Here is a 13,376-nt window from a genome sequence, read left to right as displayed (position 1 = left end):
CGATTAGGTCTAAAAATTTTGGTTGATTGTAAAATCTTGCAAAATTAATGATTCTGTTTAAAATTCTTCGCATTAATATGATTCCACAACTTCTTTTCAAAAAGATTCAGACCATTTTCAAATCAATGTAAAATAAAAAAAATTATTTACAAAATTAAATTTTGGTCTGTCGTAGTCGTAAGTTCTTTTGTGAATCGGGCCCCAGAACTACAGTTCCTGCAAATGTAAAAAAAACTTCAATTTAAAGTGACAGCTTCATGTAAAATTATAAATAAGACTTACTAATTAACTTGTAGGGAATTATGAGAATTAAAATGACTTTTAAACTGATGTGAATCATTTAAGCATCCATGCACTGATTCAGAATTATCTAATATATTTCTGAACCTCAAATGAAAAAGAAAAAATTTAAATAGCAGCTTAAACAGCACAAAGTATTGACTAAAAGAAATTCTCTCTCTCTCTCTCTCTCTCTATATATATATATATTATGTCTTTGTAAGTCCATGATGTTTGAAGGTCTTTTCTATATATAGTCTGTGGAAATGAACATGTGTTGGTAATTGATGGCTAGTTGTATGCTGGATATAGAATTGGTCGGGATATATGTTCATGATTTAATAGCTAGATCTGTGCTATATATATGTATAATTACCATGGAAATGGACTGCCTCTCAGTTTAAGATTAAGTGATTTAGTATAAAGTCTCTCTTATTTTTCTATTATCTGGTGTAGCAATTACCTCTGAGTCAGTTAAGTTCGCATGGGTTTTGATTTGATTGTTTTCTCATAAATTTGAAATAATTGATTAAGATTGAAGTCTATAATGAGTAATATGATGCAACGTCATTGCATTAAACATGTTCCTTCAAGGAAAGAGGTTATTGAATTTCAATTAGGAGAGCTTTCTCCCTAGGACACTCACTTTGGCTGAAAAACAGAAGGTATAATGAGAAAATATTTTTATCAGAAAATGTCATCTTTCCTGGAAATTCCCAAATATGGAGCAGATACAAGAATAGTTTGTGTGTGAAAAGCAATTAAGTGGTTCAATTAAGTGTGCAGAATGATCAACCTAAAACAAAAAAACAAAAAATTGGAAAGTTAGTGATAGCGATGAGAAACATTTGAGGACTACTTATAACTGATATAACTTTTGTCCCTGCCTACAGTAATGTCTTGTATGACACCTGCAGTAGCAGCTGATGCTGATCTATCGATGGATGTGTATCACCCAGACACTTACCAATTCCTGACTATGTAGGATAGTTGTTCCAATATATGTATTACAACAAGTACACAAATTAACAACACTTCGGACACTTTCCAGATAATTGCTGATTCCTGACTTATAATGAAGGATACCATAGTTGTACCCATTTATGATGTTTATCAATTGTATTGCAACAAGTACACAAAATAACAACAATACTTCAGACACCTTGAAGAAATTTATTCTGAAATTCTAATCCAGTTTCAGAAAGCTTTGAGTCGACTGGTATCTTAATTCAATTATTTTATATTACAAAAAAAAAATAAAAATCCTTATTCAGTAAAATTTGATTCTATATGTCCTAATTCTGTTCTGATTCTGAAATCATTTAGTTTTGACTATGAAATCTTAATTAAATATGTTTAAAATTTGATTCGGAAACCTAATCCAGTCAGTTTTGTTTCTGATATATTAATCTGGATAGTGTTGAGACCTTCTTATTGAATCCTAATTATAAATATAGTTTTTAAGTTTTGATCTTAAAGTCGTAAATTCAATTTTTTAAAATTTTTCTTTTATTTTTTATTCTGAAATACCATAAACTAGCTTTTTTTTTTTTTATCTGATTATAGTTTGGATTTTGAAGTCCTTATCCAGTTACCGGTGGTTTTTGATTTCAAAATCCTAGTTCAGTTGGTTCTGAATCTGAAATTCTAATCTATCAATTAATTAAGCTTATGATTTGAGAAATTTCATTACTGTAGATCACTATATTTTCGCAACACCTTATTTTTGTGATATAGCTATTTGGTATTTACAAGCGAGACAAAATTTTTGCGAGCTATGGCTTTTGTTGCATATAAACTTTACTAATATACACATGAATGAAATTTTCGCGAGCAGACAGACTTGGGTAATTAAACTAAAATAAAGTTCTTGCAAATAAAAGGTAATTTACAGTATAAAAAGTTTTGAGGGATCATATATACAATTGCAGAAAATACTTAATTCTGAATCTGTATGTAAGAGTATATCAGACTGCATTGTTGGTTAAAATTACAAAGACCACATTTTTACAGAATTTGTCATGTAGGTACACTTAAAATAAATTCTATAAAAAATTGTTATTCTGGCTGTATCATATTAATTTATGGTCTTCCAGGGCTTGGAAAAAAAAAACAAGTCAACTGTAATTTTGTACATTGGTTGTTTGTAAAGTGAATATAAAAAAAAAAGTTTAATGAGTATAAACAGTGTACAAGCAGGGACAGCAGCTGATTTTCAACAAAGATTTGAAGTACAGTTGAACTTCGATATCTTGAACATGGATATCTCGAATACAATAGATATGTCGAAGGGATTTGAAAGGCTCAAGCACTTTTTATTTAAATATTTTAGCCTCAATATCTAGAACTCTCGGATATCTCGAAGTTTCTTCTCGGACCCATTGAGTTTGAGATAACGAGGTTTGACTGTAGTTGTAAAAGCAGCCCTTCTAATGAAGTATCATTAATATACTGTTGTCTGAAATATTACAGGAAAAAAAGGGAAAATTTAAGACATTTATAAAAGTAGTCTTGAAGCTTCAATTCTGAAACAATTAAAACAGCAGCGATATAGAGTATAGATGGACAAGCTTATATTAAGGCATTACGTAGAAGTCGGTCTGTATGATTAATATTCCGATATCTGTGTTTAGTCTGTCAAATTACATGACGTGGATGCAGGAAAAAATCTGATAAGTATGTCTATTAAAATTAAAGTAGTCAGAAAGCAGGAAGTAGAAGAGATTATTTTCAATCTCGTTTTTATGTTTTTAATATTGTTTGTATAAAAATCAAATCAAATTCTTAAAATTAACATAGTACTAAAATCTTTTCTGTCTCTCAAGTGACAGTATTTATGATTTATAAAGCTTGTAATTTAAAGTTTTATTGTTTACTTTGGTCTATATATTTTTATAGCCCTATTAATTATTAAGATTATTACTGAATCATTGATAAAATTTTTTTAAAAAACCCTGAGATTCTGAACCTTTTATTTTGAATTCTTACAAACATGAATGACTTATTTATTGTAAATAATGTTTTAAAGTATTACTTTTCATTAAATTAGATTAATTTAAAATCTCATTTGCATGCTGTATTTAAATAAATAATAAAAATAAATTATGTTAACTTTAAAAAAAAAAAAAGCATTAACAATGTTTGTAAAATATATCGCCATTCGATAAAGAAAATAATAGAAATATATAGATACAGCGTTGTATTAAACTTGAAATAAGAAAATTAATTTAATGAAATAGATTTTCAGTTGACTTTATACTTACCTGAAAATTACTCCTAATAAAGTCATTGAATTTGTTAGAATGTTGAAAATTTAAAATCTTATTTGTACCAGACAGCTGTATATATAGGTTGGTACATGTTTGGTTATCCTATGATAACATGAATTCAACACTATATACATTTGATTGCAGCATTTTAAACTTGAGTGTATTTATGTCAAAATGAGAGGTAATTAAAGGAAATTGCAAATTTCATATTTAAATTGTTATTCAGTAATTTTTATGATCAAAAGCAAAACTTAATATTATAGTAAAAATAAAAGAACATTTGATTAGAGAATTATTCAGCCATTTATTTTGATAGTCTGAATTATTGTTATGGGAATGACATTTAAAAACTGTAAGGAATACATATAACCAATTATTGAGTTAAAGTTTTCCACCATTTCTTTATAAATAGGTAGGCGTTTTGTGTAATGTACTTTGTGGCATTATTATAGAACTGCCTTTTCATAATTGATGATTTCTTTACTGCATATTATATAGGTTAAATTATGAAAATTATGTTAGCAGTTTTGTTGAATTTCTGTAATTTTTAATTTTTGGGGGCAAAAACGTTTATCATTTATCAAAAGACACTGTTAATGAAAAATACAATGCATAAAAAAAATATACAAATAGTTTGGTTTTGAAAAACTTAAAAAAACCTGTAACATTACAACTTGGACTTGAGCTTGTCCCTAATATTCTAATCTATATTGTATATAATGAAGTATGATGATATTAGCATTCCTCAACCAATAGACATTTCTCTCTTTCAATTAGTTCTTGAACATCCCCACCCCCCAAAAAACCCTTTTCCCCTCTAATATGTCTTGTTTATTGGGCTAAACAGTGACTGAAACACAGCTAACTGGTGTACATCATTCAGGTCACTACCTTAAAATTTTAAGGACATTTGCACTCTGACTACCATCCTACACATTTTGGAAGCTTCTGTCCCAGATGTATTAATGATCCATTCAATACATTCATTTCTATGCAGTCAAACCTGATGAGCATTTATGTCAAAAGAGATTCAGACCTGGATTTCTATTAATTCCTTGATACTACGATATAGATTTTTATCAATAAAATTTAAACTTAAAACTAGAGGCCCATGGGCCACATCGCTCACCTGAGTAACTTTGGCCATGCTGTTCTTTACCAGATTTCCTCCCTTGTAATACCTATTGTGGCCCCGCCCTACCCCCGGGGGTCCTGATTTGAACAATTTAGAATCTACACTACCCCAGAATGCTTCCTCATAAGTTTTAGCTTTTCTGGCCCAGTGGTTCTTGAGAAGAAGATTTTTTAATGACCCCACCCTATTTTTGTCTTTTCTTGATTATCTCCCCTTGTAAGGGGACTTGGCCCTTTATTTTAAGAATTTAAAGTCCCCTTCGCCCATGGATACTTTGTACCAAGTTTGGTTAAAATTGGCCCAGTGGTTCTTGAGAAGTTGAAAATGTGAAAAGTTTACAGACGGACGGACGGCCAGACGGACGACGGACAACGGGTGATCAGAAAAGCTCACTAGAGCTTTCAGCTCAGGTGAGCTAACAACTGCAAAGAATTAAATTTGAATTGCCTTTAATGTTTCTGGGTTTTAGAAGATTGCTTTCAATATGCACTACAACTGTATTATACATTCTGGTTTTAGGAGGATTAATTGCTTTTAGTTTAATATTAGGCAATGTCAAGCCCTATTTTGTGTGATTTACATGTATGTCTAAAAAATCAAGGTCATTTTTAAAAAAGAAATTCTGCAGGGTGAAGATCAGTGGATAAGAAAAGTATTATGGGTTTCTGTTAAGTAATTTAAAGCTTTGATGTTTGAATTTGGTTCACTAAATTTACAATAAAAAAGTAAGAAATATGTCATAGTTAAAATTTCATGAAGCATCATATATAAATATAGTTGCATGTGACATTCGAAGCTGTTAGCATTATACATGTTATATAATGTATCCAAACCATTTCTTCCTTCATATTCAGTGAAGGGTGAAGACATCTACCAACAGGGATCAATCTCAAAAACCCACAAACAATTTATACAAATCTATGAACATCATTAAAACACAGACCCCCGGGAAATTTAAAAAAAAAGAAAAAACACAAAGAATACAAATCTATGAACATAAAACTCGGACTCCCAGAAATTTAACCTTTGATTCTTTGGTCATGTTTGTTTTAAAGTATGTTATTAAGTTGAAATTTTTTTTTATTACAGTGCCTAAATTTCAATCTGAAGTTAATGAGATGGACATTGTAATTACAATACATAATGTTTTCTTAGTATCATTTAAAATCCCACAAACTACTAATTAAGTGTAATATAAACTTTTATAGGACCTCCCAGTGTTGTCTGTGTCAGCTATCAGAGGGTTTTTTGTTTAGACAGATTAGCATTTCTTTATTTATTAAAAAAAAAAGGGCATCACCCTGTTCTAACCTTCAAAGTTGAAAGGTAATACAGTGAAACACTCTTATAGTGAACACGCTTCTTATGGCAAAGTGATCTTTATTCCCCTGGACTTTAAAATAAACAGTTGAACTTTGGTATCCTGCACACTCATATCTCAAAATACCATTGATATGTCAAAGTGATTGGGAAGTCCCACTGCTTATTCCTGTTACAGTAGTATTTTATCCTGGATATCTCAAATCCTCGGATTTGATCTCAAACTATTTCTCGGATATCTCAAACTATTTCTTGGTCACATTGAGTTCAAGATAACGAGATTTGACTGTATTGTAAACTGAATTGATATAACAAATTAGCTTATGACGAAGCAAAATCGTTCATCCCTGGCACTTAAATTGTTACAAACATGTTTTCTGTATTTATTTTTCATACATGATGATCATGAATTTTTATTCACAAAATGGAGATTATTAAATTTCCTTTATGAGCATTGCCTTTTAAAAGACCAAATTAATTTTTTTTTTTACTGTATAGATATCATATTTATATTGACCAACCAATCCCCTCCAATCAAGAAATTAGTCAATTAATAAAAAAAAACAAACAAACAAAGGCCGATTCTCTTTATGTAGTCATCAAGTTAGGTGTGTCTATCTTATGTATGTATCCTATATTGATGTAAACATGTAGAAGATCAGAATCATGTTATTTAGGAAAAATCACCTAATTCCTTGTGTTTTCTAAATTTAATTATGCATCATTTCATTATTTTCCCATTAAACTAAAAAAATCTAACATCTTTGCAATGAATTGCGATCGAACTACCCATAACAAATATTATCTAGAGGTACATGTATATCTTATAGGCACAATTTTAGGAAGATCTTATTTCCTTTAGAATGTTGATCGTTTGTCCTTTTCTGAAGAACAAATAATGTGTTTGTATTTAATTTGTCAAAAATCATATTTAAAAGAATTTTTCTGTTAAAATAAAAGTTTCAGTATATGATTTTTACCTGAATTTTCCTATAGATGCTATTTTCCAGAAATTGTTTTTAATTACCAAGGGATGTACAATTGATTTCTTTATGTTCGCAGATGTGCATGCATGTTTACAAATGAACTATTTAATGAAGAATTAAAACTGTATTATTATTATTTAGTCTGTCTGACGACCTTGATTGTAACCTTTTATAAAAATAATTTTTTTTGTACTTGCTGATTATGTTAAATTATTGCTGCTTATGTCTTTCGTTAATTTAGAACTTCCTTGGAAAACTTTGGCATTTTTATTTCTGTATACACTGACAAAACCCCAAATATTAACTCTTCCAGTGGTTTTGTTTTTAATGACATTTCAAAAACTTGTACAATAAAACCACATACATGCATATATTTTCATTGTTTTTAGAACAAGAAATATGTTTGAAAGTGCTTTTCATTTCTGAAATTAGCAAATGTCATTGACTACAAAACTGTAATTATATTACTAGAAATACTTTTAAAGTTATTGGTTTAAAAAATACATCATAAAATGAGACATGAGTAATATAGAATAATTTAATGAAATGCATTTAGTACATATCAACAGGGAAAGTTTATTTTGACTATAAATATTTCAAAAGAAAGTTGAGACAGATTTGAAAAATTATATATTCAGAAGTAAACCTACAGTACTTGGAATTTATTAATTTTTTTCACAAGGAGGGTGGGGTGGGGTGTCAGAATAAAATACTGTATACATGGTTATATTTGCCCTAACACACTTACAAACAATTTTGCCCAGTTTTAAATTCGTCCAGTCATAGTTCTGTTCAAGAAATTATACTGTCTTCTTTGAATTTGCCCGTCTTAAATTGGCCCACTTGTGCCTAGGGCGGAAGGGATGAAAATAAAACGGAGGTGAAAATTTCCCTGTATACTGTACTGAGAACGTTTGCTTACTTCATGTTAATTAATACATGGAGAACTTAAGTTTAAAATTTTGAAGGTTGATTTTCATTAGATGTATTGTATACTTCCTCATAATGAAGACATGCTGTGAACTTCTGTGAAAAAGGAAATATTGATATATATAAGAAAAATTTGAAAGCTTATTGGTAACTTTTTTTTGTAAAATTTGAAGTCATTTTAATAGGTTATATTTTATTTGTATAAACCCATCTGGAGTTGAGTAAAGTATTTTTTTTTTTTTAGATTTTGACAAATGCCATAGCATAGTATTATGATCAAAGTTTGAAATGTAAAATCTGCATGTTTCAAATTCTGATATTTGAATAGGGGGACTTGAAAAATTGTAGTTTCAATTAATGGCAATTAAGAATCAATAGTAAATAGATTTTCATCAAAGTTAGTAAATAAAAGTTTTCAATTACATAACAAGACCCATGAAATTATAAAATAAAAAAATAATTTCATTGAAATAAAAAATAATGTAATGATCGAGCTTTTATGTTAAAATTAAAATTTTATTTGTTTATTCGCTTACTTTGAATGACTGTAAGTGAGTATAATCAGAAAAAATATGTCTATTATAAATTTAAAAATATCCAAATAATTATAATCACTTATTCTTTAATTTTGAAAAAAAAAATATTCAAAGAAATGGGAAATTAAAAAAAAATGCAACCTAAGACATTGTATAATTTGAAGAATGAAAACAAAATTTTAAATTCAATCAATGAATGAAGAATTGAAAATAAAAAAGATCTCTTACCTGAAAGTTCAAATTAGTCCTGACACTTTATTTTAAAAAAAAAAAAAAAAAAAAAAGAATACAACAAGAGATTATTTGTTTAGAACCAAATAAAAAATCCCAATAAATGTCAATCCAGAAAATCAATTATCAGTCTCGATCGATGACGGGAGTGCAATTTCTTTTTTTCCGTTAGGAAAAACACTGCATTTTGTGGGTGATGTTAAATTTGCATTATGGTTTGATTAATGGCGCTGTGATTGTCAAGGTAATGGTATAGGGCCATGTCGGGCTGTCACCAAAAGTGAAGAAATCATAATCCATGGCTAAAAATAGCATCAGGCAGTCAGAAGGAGTTTACATCACAGAGGACAGTTAGGCATACATTCCATCACTGACATACATAGCCTGGGACTATTTCTGTCCATTTTTAATTAATAGTAGTTATTTACTGTTTGTTTATATGATGCATTATTTGATAATAATATTGGTAATTTACCTAATTCTTGTGTGGTTTATGTTCGCCCATATTTAGATGGACATGTCATGGTATTTTGCTGTATTTTATTTTAGGGTACTAATTATGGTCATGAGTGCATTCTTTGATAGTTGGCATAAAAGGTCATCAGTTTACAGAGCTGAAAATTGCCACAAATTTGACTTGTACTACTTAGATCTCTAAATATACTTTGAGATGAAAGAGAAATTTGTAAGTTGAAATTTTGAGGTAAATATTTCGAAGTTCTTATAAAACATACAAAGAGAACTGTGAATAGACATCAAAAAAACCTCAACCCAATAAATTCCAAGGGGGGGGGGGGGGGGGGGTAGTTAATGGCACTTCATACTTCTGTGTATTTAAAAAAATAGCAGGAATATGAAAAGCTAATATAATAATATAATCAATGACAATTCAGATATGCTAACTCTAGAGTAAGTATTCTCTTTATAAACAATATTTCTTTTTATGTACTTGGAGATTCGTGGGTTTAATATGTAAGTTTATAGTCTGTCGATCTTCACTACATTTGTCTGCAAAAACTTTAATCTTGCTTGTAACTTTTGAATGGTTGATGCTAGGGATTTTGTATTTCATATGTATATTCCTTGTGACAAGACCTTTCTTTGGAAACCAACATATTTGAAATTGTAACATTGACCTTTGAGTTTGATCTATTTTTGAAAAACTTTTACCAACTTTAGCTTTGCTTAACTTTTAAATGGTTGGTGCTAGGGATTTTATATTTTATGTGTATTAATTCTTGTAAGAAGACCTTTTTTCAGCTATCAAAATTTTTGATGTCATGACCTTGACCTTGAATTTTTATCTTCTTTTAAAAAAAAACTTTAATTTTGGCCATAACTTTTAAAAAGTGGGTGGTAGGGCTTTTATTTGTGTATTTCTTGTAAAAAGACCTTTCTTTGGGTACCAGCATTTTTATGCCCCGCCATGAATATGGCTGGGGCATATAGTGTTTGTCATGTCTGTCTTCTGTCCTTTTGTCACACTTTGCGTTTAGCTCTGTTCAAAGCTAAGTTTCAAAGAAACTATCCAAGATATTTTTATCAAACTTCATATGCTGATAGATATTGATGAGAGCTATGCAACTGCATCAACATTTTTTGACCTTGACCTTTCATTTGACCTTGACCTCACTTTTCTTAAATTATAGTTTAGCTCAGTTTTAAAGATACCATTCAAGTTAGTGTAATCAAACTTCATATGTTGATACATACTGATGTAAGCTATTCAACTACATCAACATTTTTTGACTTTGACCTTTCATTTGACCTTGATCTCACTTTTCTTAAATTGGTGTTTAGCTCAGTTTTAAAGATACCATTCAAGATAGTGTAATCAAACTTCATATGCTAATACATACTGATGTAACCTTTTCAACTGCATCAACATTTTTTGACCTTGACTTTTCCTTTGACCTTAACTTCATTTATTTTAAATTAGTATTTAGCTCAGTTTTAAATAAACCATTCAAAATATTTTTATCAAACTTAAACTTCCCTGTGACCTAGACCTCACTTTTCTTAGATCTGCATTTTGCTTAATTTTAAAGAAACCATTTAAGATATATTTATGTAAGTTTATGCACTTATACATAATTTGGCGAGAATTTGTCATCTATATCCAACTTTTTAGATTTCAATTTTAAAGAAACTATTCAAGATATTCTCATCAAATTTCATACACTAATACAAATTTTCATGTTGCATTACTAATATACCCTCGGCGGGGCATTCATGTCCTATGGACATATTTCTAGTTTACCTTATGACCTTGACCTTTGAGTTTCCCTTACTCTTGAAAATCTTTACCTTATCCAGAATTTTTAAACATATGATATGAGGGCTTTCGTTTTCCTTGTGATAAGACCTTTCTTTGGTTACCAACATTTTTGACCTACCTTGACCTTTGAGGTTCACTTACTTTTGAAACCATGAGCTGCCATGCAGAGGCATCAGTGTTTCACAAACTGTCATCTTGTTCTTGAAGAACTAAATCTCTGAATTTGTATGTTCCAAAATTAAGTAGTTTTTTCATGTATTTCTGGAGAATGTGCAGATTAACACAGATCATGCGAAAAATGTTAACAAGTACATTTTTGAAAGGAATCAGAATGTCTATCTTTGACTTGCTCACAAGTTACTGGTACGATATTAAATCAAGGTCATTTGGGCAAGACAGAAATTTGGGTCTTTTGTTATTTGAACACTTCAGATAATTCTACTGTAGATGTGTTGTTTTTTTTTGCTTGGGATTACTTTGCCCTATGTAAGCTGTCACAGTTTTTCATTAAAGACATGTAATGGGAATCCAAGAAATAAATTTCTACTTGCAGATTGAATAGAAATTGTGATTACGTGGAATTATGCCCTTGTAGTATTTATATAAAAATGCATGAATATAAATATGAAAATAAAAATCTTCTTTTCAACAATACTTCATATACAGTCAAACCTCATAATCTCAAACTCCATGGGACTGAGAAAAAACTTCCAGATATCCAAGGATTTGAGATATCCAGTTCCAGGGTAAAATACTTAAGGAATAAGGGGTTGGGACTTCAAAATCACTGCGATATATCCATGGTATTCAAGATATCCATGTTTGAGATACCAAAGTTCAACTGTAGTTTAACTTACTTTTAAAAAAAATAACTTGGCTGTAACATTTGCACCATAGTATATTACTTCAAAGATATAAAATTCTTTTTAGCTTGATCATGTTGATGGACAGACATTTAATATATAAGCTGACAGACAAAACATTATATGAAAATTTGTTCATTACACCCCAACCAATATGACCCCAAAAGCAGGGGACTACAATTCATATATACAATTCATATTATACAATGTATGATATAATCAAGTTTTGGAAGAAAGTTCTTGACCAAAAAAATTGTATCATTCAACATTGTTACAATGTTTTATATGAGTGTGTAGAAATGCATAATTCAAAAAACTGGTTGTCAAATGTTAAAAGTATTTTATGTAATTTAGGTATGTTTGAATTGTGGGATAAACAAAAAGTTGAATGTGTAGACCTTCCCATCATAAAGCAAAGAATTTATGACCAAGCAAGACAGAATATTCTTTCTCAAATAGATAGTTCTAGAAAATGTTCATTTCTTTACAGATATTTAATTGCAAATTATAATTTACAATTTTACTTACAGAAATCCATACCAGTAAAATATCAAAAATGCATTTCTAAATTGAGACTGTCATCACACCAATTGGCAATTGAAACAGGTCGATATAGTAATACAGAAAGACACTATAGACATTGTTTTTTGTGCTCAAATTATGTTGAGGATGAATATCATTTTATTTTAATCTGTCCTGCTTATGAAATCCTTTGTAAAAAATATATAAAGTCTTATTACTGGAAAAAACCTTCAATGTTTAAATTGTTGCAACTTTTTAATGTTGAAAATGTGAAAGAATTATGCAATTTAGGTAAATTTATCTACTTTGGCTTAAAAACTAGAAAAGATAAGTTAAATTAAGTATTTATTGTAAATATCATATGTACATAATTATCATGACATTCTCCTGTAAACCCACTTGTACAGTCATGTTTGTATATATTTGCACTGATGAGCCGTAAAGCTCAAAGTCAATAAAGAACTTGAACTTGAACTTGAATTCTTTAAATTTGCTTGCTTTATCAATTTACAGTTTCCTGAACAGTACAATTTCATGATTATATGGCTAGACATTTTGCAGTAGTAATTAATTAAATTTAGTCCATTAATTAATTACTTGGTCATTAGAATAATATGCTTCTCTGGCATGTCAAATAATCTGCCTATTAATTTAGACAGGTAATGTTCCAATAAATGTTTCCTTTGCATTGTAAAACAGGTGCTGTGGTGGTTAATGAACCTTGTTCTTAATTACTGTAAATATATAACTAAAACAGTTTTCAAAGATGATTCCACAGTTCTGAAAGAATTATGTTCCCTTAAAATGTGGCATTATAATTAATATGATACTTCAGATTTGCTCTGCTATTGAAATGTGTTCAACTTTCTTATTATTCAAAGAATTGTAGAAATATTAATATTTATTAGAGTGATATAATTAATTAGCACTGGTAGTCCTTACTTACGGTAAATAAGACCAATGATAATTTATAAGATAAAATGGAGACAAACAAAAATTTCAAAGCTGCTCATTCAAAGAGCACAGC

The 13,376-nt window shown here is 29.4% G+C and overlaps 1 protein-coding gene across 3 annotated transcripts in view; it reads left to right on the top strand.

Annotated features, from left to right (window-relative positions):
* Positions 1-13,376, top strand: part of LOC133194100 (DNA mismatch repair protein Mlh1-like) — an 80,987-nt gene that overhangs the window by 38,731 nt on the left and 28,880 nt on the right. The gene's annotated exons all lie outside the window — the stretch shown is intronic.

The sequence above is a fragment of the Saccostrea echinata genome, unplaced genomic scaffold (assembly GCF_033153115.1).
Source record: "Saccostrea echinata isolate AGI-Se365-2 ecotype Australia unplaced genomic scaffold, CSIRO_AGI_Sech_v1 ptg000028l, whole genome shotgun sequence".
Lineage (NCBI taxonomy): Eukaryota > Metazoa > Mollusca > Bivalvia > Ostreida > Ostreidae > Saccostrea > Saccostrea echinata.
This window is presented reverse-complemented; position numbering and strand designations above follow the sequence as displayed.